The 11,900-nt window shown below is 44.4% G+C and overlaps 1 pseudogene across 1 annotated transcript; it reads right to left on the bottom strand.

Annotated features, from left to right (window-relative positions):
• Window positions 1-4,854: 4,854 nt before the first annotated feature.
• On the bottom strand, window positions 4,855-5,433 carry LOC115893229 (annotated as a pseudogene). The gene has a single exon (XR_004053212.1). The product of XR_004053212.1 is annotated as a ubiquitin-40S ribosomal protein S27a pseudogene (transcript).
• Between the last annotated feature and the right edge of the window lie 6,467 nt (window positions 5,434-11,900).

Here is an 11,900-nt window from a genome sequence, read left to right as displayed (position 1 = left end):
CTCATGTCCACTTTGCAAGACAACATATTAATCTAGAATAATAAACATAATCTTTCTAGTTACTGGAATATATGGGTCTTCCACCAGTGCTTCGCAATATTTTTTGCACTGTGGCACTAATAGAAACATTCATCTTTGAAAGATACACTGGAGTAAAATTTGGCAGCGGCTCTTGGTGCCCAGTAGCCCCTCACCCTAAACAGCCACCTCAAAGACTAAAGGAATCAATATCTCAGCACATCTGTAAGATTTCTGTGGCTTGCTGGAGTGGCCTGGTAGGACCCCATCCAGAGCATCTCTTAGGACCGGAATTGTGTCCTCCACCTCCCAAAATTTGTATATTAAAATCCCAACTCCCAGTACCTCAGAATTTAACCATGTTTGGAGATAAATTCTTTCAGGGGGTGACTAAATTAAAATGCGGTCATTGAGGTTGGGTCCTAATCCAGTATGACTGGTGTGCTAATAAGAAGAGGGAGAGACACCAGGGATGTGCTTATCCAGAAGGACAACCCTGTGATAAGGCAACAAGAGGCAGCCATCTGCAAGCCAAGGAGAAAGGACTCAGAGGAAACTAACCCTGCCAGCGCTCTGATCTTGGACTTCTACCCTCAAGAATTGTGAGAAAATTAATTTCTGCTGTTTAAGCCACGCTGTGTGTAGTATTTTCTTATGGCAGCCTTAGCAAATTAATACAGTATCTTTCCCTAGATTAGGGTTGCTTGGTGAATGCAGGAGACAGTGAAGGGAGTTAGGTAATCTTGAGAATCCCTCAAGAGGGAGCTCCTCATCCCTGTGTGTGTGTCCAGGAGAAATTTGGATTCCCCATTGGGAACATAACACTGGGTGGAGAATAGACCAGCTGGCCTCCAACATTTAGATTCTATCATTTTTCTCTACAAACTGATTTCTCCATGGAAGAGAATTATCACTTCCATCATCAAATATACTCTCCTATCTAGAAATTAAAATGAAAACAAAAGCACATTTAAAGACTTTCACTTGACTCCCTCTGTCCCCTCATTCCTTTGGCTCCTAAATTTCTCAAGCGCATCCTCTCTTACTGCTGCCATCATCTTTGCCCTACTTTTTGGACACAAATGTTTGAAATAGGCCTTAAAACACAGATTGGCTCTTACCAAATGAGAGATAAAGGACTGAGGACTGCTTTCCAGGTAGGAAGGAAAGTGATGTCACCCTGTATCTACCGTCAGAGTCCCGGAAAGGTGAGGTGGTCTTTCAAAAACTGCAGTTACTACAGGAAAACAGTATTCCAGAATTTTCCACCTGGCTTAAAGGTCTACAGATCTGCTTCTAACTGTGCTCATTCTAAAGAGTCACTCAGCTTAGAGAGCTGTGATCTCCATGAAGTTATTAGCAAGTCTAACCAATTCTTTTGAGAGAAAAGAATAGCAAGAATAATAGCTATGGCTAACACAGCATTTCTGCTTTAGTCAATAAATTCTAATTCCTACTCCACCAAATCATTTTACAAGCTGCTGCTGAGAGAACTCGTTATGTGATGAGGGTGTCACTCCTCTTCTGTGCCAGGTTTTCCTTTGGTAAAAGTGTTAATGAGTAGTCAATGCCCCAAAATGTGAGTAACATTTTGGTTTTTAAAGTGGACACATATACTTAATGCCACTGAACTGTACACTTTAAAATGATTAAAATGGGCCAAGCACAATGGTTTATGCCTGTGATCCCAGCACTTTGGAAGGCTGAGGCAAGAGGATCCCCTGAGCCCAGAAGTTTGAGGCTGCAGTGAGCTATGATCATGCCACAGCACTCCAGCCTGGGTGACAGAGCAAGACCCTGTGTCTTTTAAAAAAAAAAAAAAAAAAAAGTTAAAATGGTAAATTTTATGTTAACATACAGTGTATTTTACCACAATAAAAAAAGTAACACAAAGTCTGAATCACATAAAAGAGCACCTGTAAGCATGCCAGCCTTCTAAAAGAGTAGGAAGGGGCATGGTTAATAAAACCATGTTGGTCAGCAAAGTGGGGCAGGTAGGAATGGGAAGCTGAGAATTATGTCATCTGCACCCAAAGCACAGAAGCCTCTTCTGATAACTTATCGAGTAAAGACTGTAAATGCCTTTATGCCAAGAATGATACTCAGTATGAACTTATCTGCAAAACACTAGTCATGGATTTTACAAGGTTGCATCTTTTTGCTGTTTAAATCATTTTTCTACAGGCACTATTTATCTACTGTTTCTGACTGAGAAGGTCAAGGCCTGGGGTGGAGGGCCATCCTCCAGATGTTGTGGCTCACACTGTCAGAACCAAATCACTCTTTCCACTTAGATGGTCTCTCAACAATAGCACGTTGGAAAAGAGAATAGCTCCATTCCAGGAAAAGCCTTCTGTTCTGTGTTTGCCTTAAGTGTATGATGTTATGTTTAGCCCTCAGTGCAAAGTAGTAACAAACTACATTGATTATACATTTGCTGTATGCAAAGCATACTACTCAGTCTTGGGGCTATGGCAGTACAAAAAAATATACTCCTACCATCAGCAGGCTTAAAGTCTGAATGGGTTGACAAAACATGTTTCTAATTAGTAATGATTACCCTGAGGAGATTGCCAGTGAAGATTAATTACAAGCATTTTTCTTGGAGTGCCAAAACTGTTTCCCTCAGTTAATATTTCAACTACTTGTCATCTATTTTGCAACATAATTTTGATTTAAAATTCAAATCCCAACAACAACATTTTTAAAATAATTAGATCTCTTTTTAACTTAGTGAGCCTGATTTTCTTTTGAACGTGCAACAAAATGCGAGTCAAATTTGTTTTTCCCTGCCTAGGTAGATGCTGTGGGGTTCATTCCATATCCTTAACATCCTTCCCTGCCTGGGATGCTACTGGGAGTTCATTACCAGTCCCATCCTTAACAGCAGAGCGGCACTCCAACTCTGCTAATGATTTGGGACTTTATTTATGACCCGGGTAAGTCTCCTAACACCTCATTGTAAGCTGCATGATAAGTTCCCAGAGGAAGCTTCTGTGGGTGGAGTTGGCTACACTACTGTATACCTGGTTGAATAAAAATAGCACACACAGAAAACACTATGTACTTCTTATAAGTGCTTTTTCTTTTTTAATCCTCATTAGGTGCTATTATTAACCCCATTTTATGGATGAGGAAACCGAGGCATGAAGAGTTTACGTGATTTTTTCAAGATCTCACAACTAGAAAGTAGTGAAGCCAGATTTGAACGCAATTTGAGTTCTTCCTATCAGCCTGTCCCAGCTATCACCCTAGGAGACACTGATAGGTCCCAGCACCAAATAGATATCTCAAATGAAACCACAGGATTTGCTTTCTTTGGTTGTAACAATGCTGAAGAAGAGATTTTAAGAAAACATCTGCAATCCTCATTTCCCTGTCTCTGACGATGAGACTCTGACTCTCCTCCCCTGGGGAGGGTTGAAACATGTTCTTCCTCTTTTTGCCATTCCTTGTTCCACAGAAAACAAGAGCATCAAAATATCTTGGAGAGTTCCTTTATCTTCCTTCCCTCAATCTATGGTATTTATCTAATTTCCTGGCAATTTACATTTCATGAACATATTTTCATAGTTGTATCACCTTGAAATGCAAAAAGAAAATTTAATTCATGAGGACCAGTAATGTGTGCTATACAAATATATCATAAATGTGTATCCCTAGCTACAGACCCATCATATTTCAGTTGACTCAAGGATTTTATTTGATTAAAGAAAGTTAATTCAGAAAGCACTTTTCTTTCTTAAAAGTGCTTTACTCCCCCAGGTTACATTTTTGTAAGCACTCTCTCAGATATATAATATAAGCAGATTTTTAAAACACATTTTCTCTGCTATATCTTCTTGGCAATGCTTTGATTTCCTATAGTTGCTCCTGTGGGAAACTCCTATAGGAGTTAATTAAAATTATCCATTAGAAATATAGGGAAACTTGCATAGGACCATCAGCATAGGCATTCTAGTTCTAGGGAATTGCATTATATTTCTCTAGCTCTCCTAAGAGTAGCCTATTTTTATTTCTGCATGTCAGTTGACATTGCTAGTTATAAATTCAGTGGAACTGGATCATAACCTATAGATTCTGCTCTGATATAAACCAAAGCATAACCACAGAAAAAGTTTCATGTAATATTTCCCAGGTGTCAGTCTGTTCACTACCCCCAACTTTTCAGCCCGTCAATCTATACATCTCAACAATGTTTATTCATTACTTGACAGGTACTGATCAACAGTGTCTGAAGCACTATTCAAAGCAATACATATGAAATGTGAACATATATGTGGTAAACATCAATACTGGTCCCTATTAGCCAGTTCTTCTCCACTTCTAGCCACTGGCAGGACTACATGTTCCACCCTTCTGAAGCGAGGGCTGGCCTTCTTACTGATTTGACTAATAGAATATGAGTGAAAGTCATGTGTCACTTCTGAAGGAAACTATTTACCTTCCAGTGATGGATTCACCAGCCTTCTCTTTGCCTATTCAGTGATTACAGGAGCACATCTTGATATGGAAGTACCATGATATCAAGCAGCTAAGAATGATGAACTGGGAAAATTGCTGCCCTAGAAGGCCCCTCTCCTCCACAGAAAACTTTGCATTAGTGAAAGACAAACTTTAGTTGTTTGGTGGTGATTATAATACAGTACTGTGTGTGATCCGTGATTTGTATCATACTGAAGCCCAGAGTCATAGGTACAATTTCTGAGTAAACTAGTCAACTTGCTCTATAAATGGTCAAACATCATTTTAACTCTATATATTTAAAAAAAAATGAGTACTAATGTGTGTTTCTAAGGAGAATTGGCAAAGATGACTTGCATAAATCAGTATACATTTTCTTTTTTTTTTTTTTTTTTTGTTAGTTCGTGTCTTTTATTAACTCATACAGTTCCTTGTCTTCTGGCTTGTTGAAGCAGTAAGTCAGACAACATTTGCCAGAATAATGTCTGTCAAAGTGGCTTGCCATAAACACCCCAGCACCACATTCATCAGACGGGCACTCTCGACGAAGGTGACTAATTTTGCCATTCTCATCCACCTTATAGTATTTCAGGACAGCCAGCTTAACCTTCTTTCTCTTGTGCTTATTCTTCTTGGGAGTGGTGTTTAAGACTCCTTCCTTTTCTTAGCACCACCACGAAGTCTCAACACAAGATGAAGAGTAGACTCCTTTTGAATATTGTAGTCAGACAAAGTACGTCCATCTTCCAGTTGCTTGCCAGCAAAGATCAGTCTTTGCTGATCAGGAGGAATTCCTTCCTTATCCTGGATCTTGGCCTTTACATTTTCTATCGTATCCGAGGGTTCAACCTCGAGGGTGATGGTCTTCCCCGTAAGGGTTTTCACGAAAATCTGCATTTTGGTGGCGGCTCCACCGCAGATGGCGGATCGAAAAGCACATTTTCTTAACTTCTATAAAAGCAAGTAATGGCATATATCTTAGTGATCAATGTTCATAGGACCATCCTCATGCATAAAGTATAGCCCCGTATATCTTGTAAATCAAAAATCTATTTGAGCTAAATTAATTCTGAAAAACTGTAGATAGACATAACATAAAAATCAGTTTCCGGCTATTTCATGCCAACACAAAAATCCTTATTAGAGGACTTGTAGGCACACACTCTGTGAACAAAAGGAGCACCACTCCAGTGAGTGTGCCAGATCTATTCTGACACTGTCCCCTTCCAAAGCTACACTTAACAAAGAGTGAACACCTTTGTCTCCCAGACTACATTGCCTCAACTTCCCCCCACCTTCCCTGTCAATCACCCTCATGGAAGGCAGAATTGGGCCTTCCACACATGTTCTCCAGCATCCAGAAAATTCTGATTCCCAAAGTACATTCTCTGCACAAAGCGATATTTGAAATACATGTAAATTTATAAACTGAACAGAGTATAATCTCCCTTTGTTCATGTAAGCTGGTCTTATTGGAGGCCAAGGAACAAATTTCTGAAGATCTTTTCCAGAATTTTTCTCTAGTAGTCTGCTTTCTAATAAGCTTATTCTATCACAATTCAAAAAGCAATTGAAGTCCTCAGACATGACCAGCAAATGAATTGTTAGCCTTTGCTTGGTTACTCCTTTACCAAGCAATACTGATTATTTCACTGTATGAGGATCTTCATAAGCCTTCACCCTTTATCCAAGTATACTAAGAACAATGCTTTACTCTCAGAAAGATGTGCCTTTTTCACCTTTAGCTAAATGAAGACAAGCAGAAATTTTACTTTTACCTGCAAATACTAAGACTATAAAGGTGTAGATCTTTTTTATTACCCTCACAGCACATGGTGGAGGCCCAACAGTCTTTTGACTGGATGAATGAAATTAAACCCCAAGAAACTTGAGGAATTCCATCTTTAAGGTTTCAGGTTGCTAATTATACCATCTGTGGTTAAAAGAGAAGAGCAGAGCAGAATATTTGTCCTGCCTGTGGTGATATGGTGACATCCCATCTGAATCATTCCACTACCTGTGGAATCATTTAGACACCATGGGAATATCCTGGGGAATAATGTACCCTTTCCCCAAAAAAATTCCAAATGAAAGGAATCTGATTTTGAAGCTGGGTACAAGCAAGAGTGACTCCCTTCTTCTTCCCTACACCATCCCTACTACCCCTAATTCCTCTGAATGGAACAATAACTAGCATAACAAGCAAAGGGTTTCAACCTATTAATACCAATGGAAAGGAATTAAAGACAGGTTTTCAGGATGTGTTCCAGACAAGAATTGATAATAGAAAAACCTCAGATAATCTTGCTCATCTTCAAGCTCTAGACAAACTGGAACATAGAGAATAATAACAAATCCACTATACTAATAAAGGCACTCTCTTTCTTATTTTCTTCCAGAGCAGAACTTAATCATGAATTTCTTTAATTCATTAAGATTTCCAGGAAACTAAGGGAAAACAGCAAAGCTCTGGACAGCATAGCCAAGATGATCACTAGACATTTCACATACTGCCAAGGAACCAAATCCACCAGGAACCAAATTTAACATTTGGAATATTATTTGTATATAATATGTCACTTCACATTGTACCACCAGAGATTTACAAACTATTGGGAAATATTAGGCCTACTAATGGAACTTTGTTGGTAGTGCCAATGAATTCAGTCAGAGTGCTAAATCTGCATATACTGGATACCACGGTTTGAAATTACAGATTATACCCTTAGTTCTAAATCAGCCTAAAACGCACGCTTTTCTAATTAACAGATTTAATTGTGTTGCTGTGAATCCTGTGACTTACTAAAGCTGAGTATATGTCATAAAAGGATAGATTGCTTTAATGATTCTGACAAATGTCTCAGTTTAGGCAGCATAAAAACCTATCATTATAAAGACCCAAACAGACACACACATGCAGGGTATGGAAAAGTGTTCCTAAAAGTCACTTCAGTAAGAATGACAAAGGGCTTTTTATTCTGGGATTTGTCTCTGGAAAGATAGTACATGTGTGCAGGAACTCAGATTCCATCTGTTGCTTTAGAGCCTACAGGCTTTATTGTATTGACTTTGTGCTCTTATCTGATGGCAGTAAATTCTCTCCAGAGTGAAACACCAGCTTAGCCAGTGACCCCTGCTGTTCAAATTAGACAATGGAACCGGTCTTTTCGGAGACACTCCGTGGCTTGTGGACCACCCTGCATGAATGGCCTTGGGTTTTTGCTGTTTCCATTCAGGATTTCCTAATGTGAGCAATTAGGAGATACTTCATTTCCAGGGTCTCATCAGCAGTTGCAACACATCAGTGAGCAATAACCTACTAGGACCCCAAAAAGAGACGGGGAAAGTCGGGAAGAAAGGGACAGGGGAGAGAAAAGAAGTGCCAATAAATATTTCTGTATTTAAGATTGCGAAATAGATTTACACCGTTAACATAAATCTCAAATTTTGGAACCCAAAGACCAAAGAATTTCTACTGGTCCAGCAACTTTGAGACCTTATGCTATAAATAAAAGGCTACAGTAAGGATGTGTGCACTAAACAGAAATGGAATTTCCTTCCCACAAGTCGAGCTCGCCGAACTGCCCTCCAGGTTTTCTGTTGTTGTTGTTTTTTGTTTGTTTTTTAATCAGAAGCAGCCCAGAGATACAAACAAGACATGCCATGCCTTAGCCCCATTCCCTCTCCCAAAATGTCTAGGGCTGTTTTCTTATTGAAAGAACAACAGAAGTAACAGAAACTGGTTTCTCCCAAGGCACCAACCCACAGCCAGCCTCCATGATGTGCCGCTATCTTTCCCTGAGAGAAGCATGGTACAAAATAGCATTCAGTCCATTCCCAGTCAGCTGTGACTAAAACATTCATGGGGCGGGGAAGAACAAGAAAATGTTCTGTTGCAGGTGATTATCCTTGCAAGTGTACTTGTTTTTATCATTTTGGTGTTTGGACTTTTTTTTAGTCATTTTCTACTGAGCTTCAAAACTTCGCTGTACTTGGGACAAAGACGTCTCGGGAATGTGGGGTTCACACTGGCTTTGAACCCATAGACCAGACTGCTTACACAGACCTGGGCAATTACTATTCTCTCCAGGGTGGGATCCCTCGGAGCGAGGAGGGGTAGGCCCCAGGCTGGCTCCTGCTTTGCTTCCAAGGAACCGCCTTCTGCGTCTCCACGGCGCCCTTCCTCCTCCAGCGCGCCCCTTCAGGCAAGAAGGGGGCGCTGAGCCCCGCGTCGGCCTCGGCCTCCCTGGACCCTTCGTTTGCTTTCCGAGCACCGATCTGGGGCCCAGACCCTTGAAATATTTAAGGAGATACGCGCAAGAGCTCGGGGTAGGAGTTAGCAAACTGTTTGTTCTCCGACTAGACTCTTCCTATGATGAGGGGCAAAGGCTCTCCAGACGCTGGCTCTGGTCTCGTTCTCGGAAACCTGCATCTGAACCGGTGGGGTCCGAGGAGCCGAAGCGTACACGGAGGTGCACCGCCGCGGGCACAGGTCCCCCCGCGTGGCGAGAGGAAGCGGCCCAGCCAGCGGGAGGGGCGTCCTCGTTGTGGGACCGGGTAGAGGGAGGGTCAAAGGCGAAAGAATGAGGTCATCCCCCCACCCCTCGAAAAAACCTTCCTACAAGTAAAAATGTAAAGGATCTCAGCGTAAAGGAACCTGACTTGCAACCCCAGTGGGACAATCTCTGTTTTGGGAAATGGCGCCCCCAGGTGGCTGCCTGAATTCCATGAAAAAATACTCACCAGCAGCAGGGAAGGCCCGGGTGTACTGACCGGCTGGCCAGTGCGCGGCTGAAAGCCAGGCGGCAACGCAGTTGGAGATACAAGTCGCGACATGTCCCCAAGGATAGCCCGGTAGTCACTTCACCTCACCAAGGCACATGTAACGTCAGCAGCTGTACCGCTTACAGTGTGGCCTGGTTTGTTACTTAACCTCTCCGTACCTCAGTTTCCTGGTGACTGCTTGTGTGCAAAATGATCATCCGGGAGCCGATGCTGGCTTGTGTGAATTAAGGAACTAACATATTACACGCATCGTTTTTTTCGCTTTCACTCCTCAGAAATAAGGGTCCATCCGCTTTCAGTTTACTACTCGCGAGTGGGCTCGCTTTCTGCAGCTCTTTGCGGAGGCCAAGCGGACTCCCAGACAGGACAGAATCTCTGAACGTGAGAGTGAAGGTCTTGCCTGTCCAGAAACTCTTGTAGCCAGCACAGGTTTAAACAAGCCAAATTGTTCTGGAGAGATTGCTGGGGGCTTTCTTTATGCCTCAAGCTTCTTCAGTGCCCTGAGCACAGGAAACACTCAAGCAGAGAAGCAGGGCCAAACCCAGGACACGGGGGGTCGAGGCTCTTCCGTAGGCCTGCAGCATTGGGGTGGGATGATGTTCGTTCTGTCTGTGGTGTGGACCAAGCCCCTCTCCAGGGACCTATAGACAGCCCCCTTTAAGCAAGATGTCCAGTGGTGTGGGCATCTACCATCACTCACCCTGGGCTTGGGTGAATAGATTTTCCGTTCCTAAAACAGGCAAGGACTAAATGGGCAGGGAAGGGGTAAACATGGACGGTCCACTGGTACAAATAAAAGCCTTTGGTGGGTTTTGATCAATTGCAAGGATCGAAGGAGACCTGTGGACCTGAGGGCCAAATGGCAGCAGAGAAGAGTCCGGGTTCGTGAAGGCGCCGCCCCGGGGCCGCGCCACTTGTGAGCATCTCAGAGACCAGTCTGGGGAGGCGCGCTGGGATGGTCACCCAGTGTCCCGGTCCGTGCGCTGCTCATATGTGCAGAGCTCCGTGCCCGCGTCCCAGCCTCTGCGGGAGGTTATTGCCCTGTTCCCCAGTGATCAACAGCACCGGTCTTGGACCAAAAGCAGAAGGGAGTGGGGAGCGCGACTTGAGGTGGCAATGGTAGCAGCAGCGAGTGCAGGGTCGGGACGAGACTAAGTGGCGCGGGTTCTGAGAGGAGCAGCGATGGGCTGCAGGGGACGCCGCGGTCTAGGCAACCAAGCTGGCCAGAGGTGGACACTGCGCACGGCAGGGATGGAGACTCAGGCGCGACTCCCAGCGCCTCCTGGTGGCTAGCTGGGCCGCGAGGGCTCCCAAAACAATGCCGCAGCCCCCAGCCACTCCTGGGCATGCGGCAGCCCCGGGCTCAAACCGGCCAGACCCGCTTCGGGCTCCTAGAACTCCCAGCAAGGGGCTCTGCGGGGCGGAGGTGACCCCAGGGGAAGGCGTTGGGGATTGAGGGGTTGGCCGGGGGGCTGGGGAGGCGTGAAAGCGAGAGGGCCCATTTCCCACTCCCAGGCCCAAATCGTAGCATCTCTCAGAGCTCAGGCTCTTTATTAGCTCTTTGGTTTGTTGTGCTTCTGTTTCCTTTGGGGTTTCATTGCAAAATAGTTTATGTTGGGAAGGGGGCTTTTAGACCTCTTGGTGCTTTCTTTAGAGACGAAAAGGCCCTGGACCAATTTGGGGAAAGAGAGGCCTTTTGCAGCTACCTCGGGCCCTTCCCCAGCAGAGCACCTGGAAGCTGGGCTGTTAGGGACGCAGATTTTTGGAGTTCAGAATGTGCATTCTCTCCAGATGGCGAGTTTCCTGGCGTGTTTACGGTCAGCAGATAACACTGAGTGGGCTTTTGCCACCCACTCATTCATTACCCGGCTCCTCTAAGCAGCTGGACCACAAAGCCTGCTTGGTAACTTGGGCCTGGGAGCCGCCAAGGCCAATGCATCTTCCGGAAGGAGGGAAATTAGGCCGAGGTCTGAGCCTGTGAATGGCGCTAAGTGGTCGGGAAGTAATAACAATGCGCTCACCTTGCATATGAAAGAACTTCGCTCTCCGAGGATTATCTCTTCGGATCTTCACAGCCATCCCCAGAGAAAGGCTGAGGAGAGCGAAGGCCTCCGGTCCCCAAAGGGAGACAAGGTACAATTAGGCAAAAGGAACCCACTCCCCAACCCAGCGCGCGGGCACACATACACACACTCTCACTTTCCCTTTCCTGGCACCCTATTCCTGGTTTACAGCTGTGAACTTACTGTTTGCGGTCAGAGACACTAGATCCCAGGCTCCAGGAGAGCAGAAGTCGTCCTGTTTGTTCATTTCTGCACATCCAGCGCCCAGCATGGTGCCCCCTGGTACGTAGGGGATGAATGAGCTAATTCTAGCCCTCGTGGATCTCCAGGCAGTACTCCTTCCTCTGACCTCGCTCCCTTCCAGCCTGCGCATCTTTTGTGCCCATCTTTTGTGCCGGCGACCAGTCTTTACAAACAGTGCCCTGGGGGCCCATACTCCGGCTTTCCAGAGCGCACTGCTGCAAGGGCGGCTGTGTGTTAGAGCCGGTAATGCCTTCGAGTATTGAGTCATGCCATTCATTTAAGAAGGGAAAGTCTCTTCTCCAAAACGAGGAAATGGTGGGCAGTCCT

Source organism: Rhinopithecus roxellana, chromosome 2 (assembly GCF_007565055.1).
Source record: "Rhinopithecus roxellana isolate Shanxi Qingling chromosome 2, ASM756505v1, whole genome shotgun sequence".
Classification (NCBI taxonomy): Eukaryota; Metazoa; Chordata; class Mammalia; order Primates; family Cercopithecidae; genus Rhinopithecus; species Rhinopithecus roxellana.
Note: the sequence above shows the minus strand (reverse complement) of the source record. Positions and strands in the feature narration are given on the sequence as shown.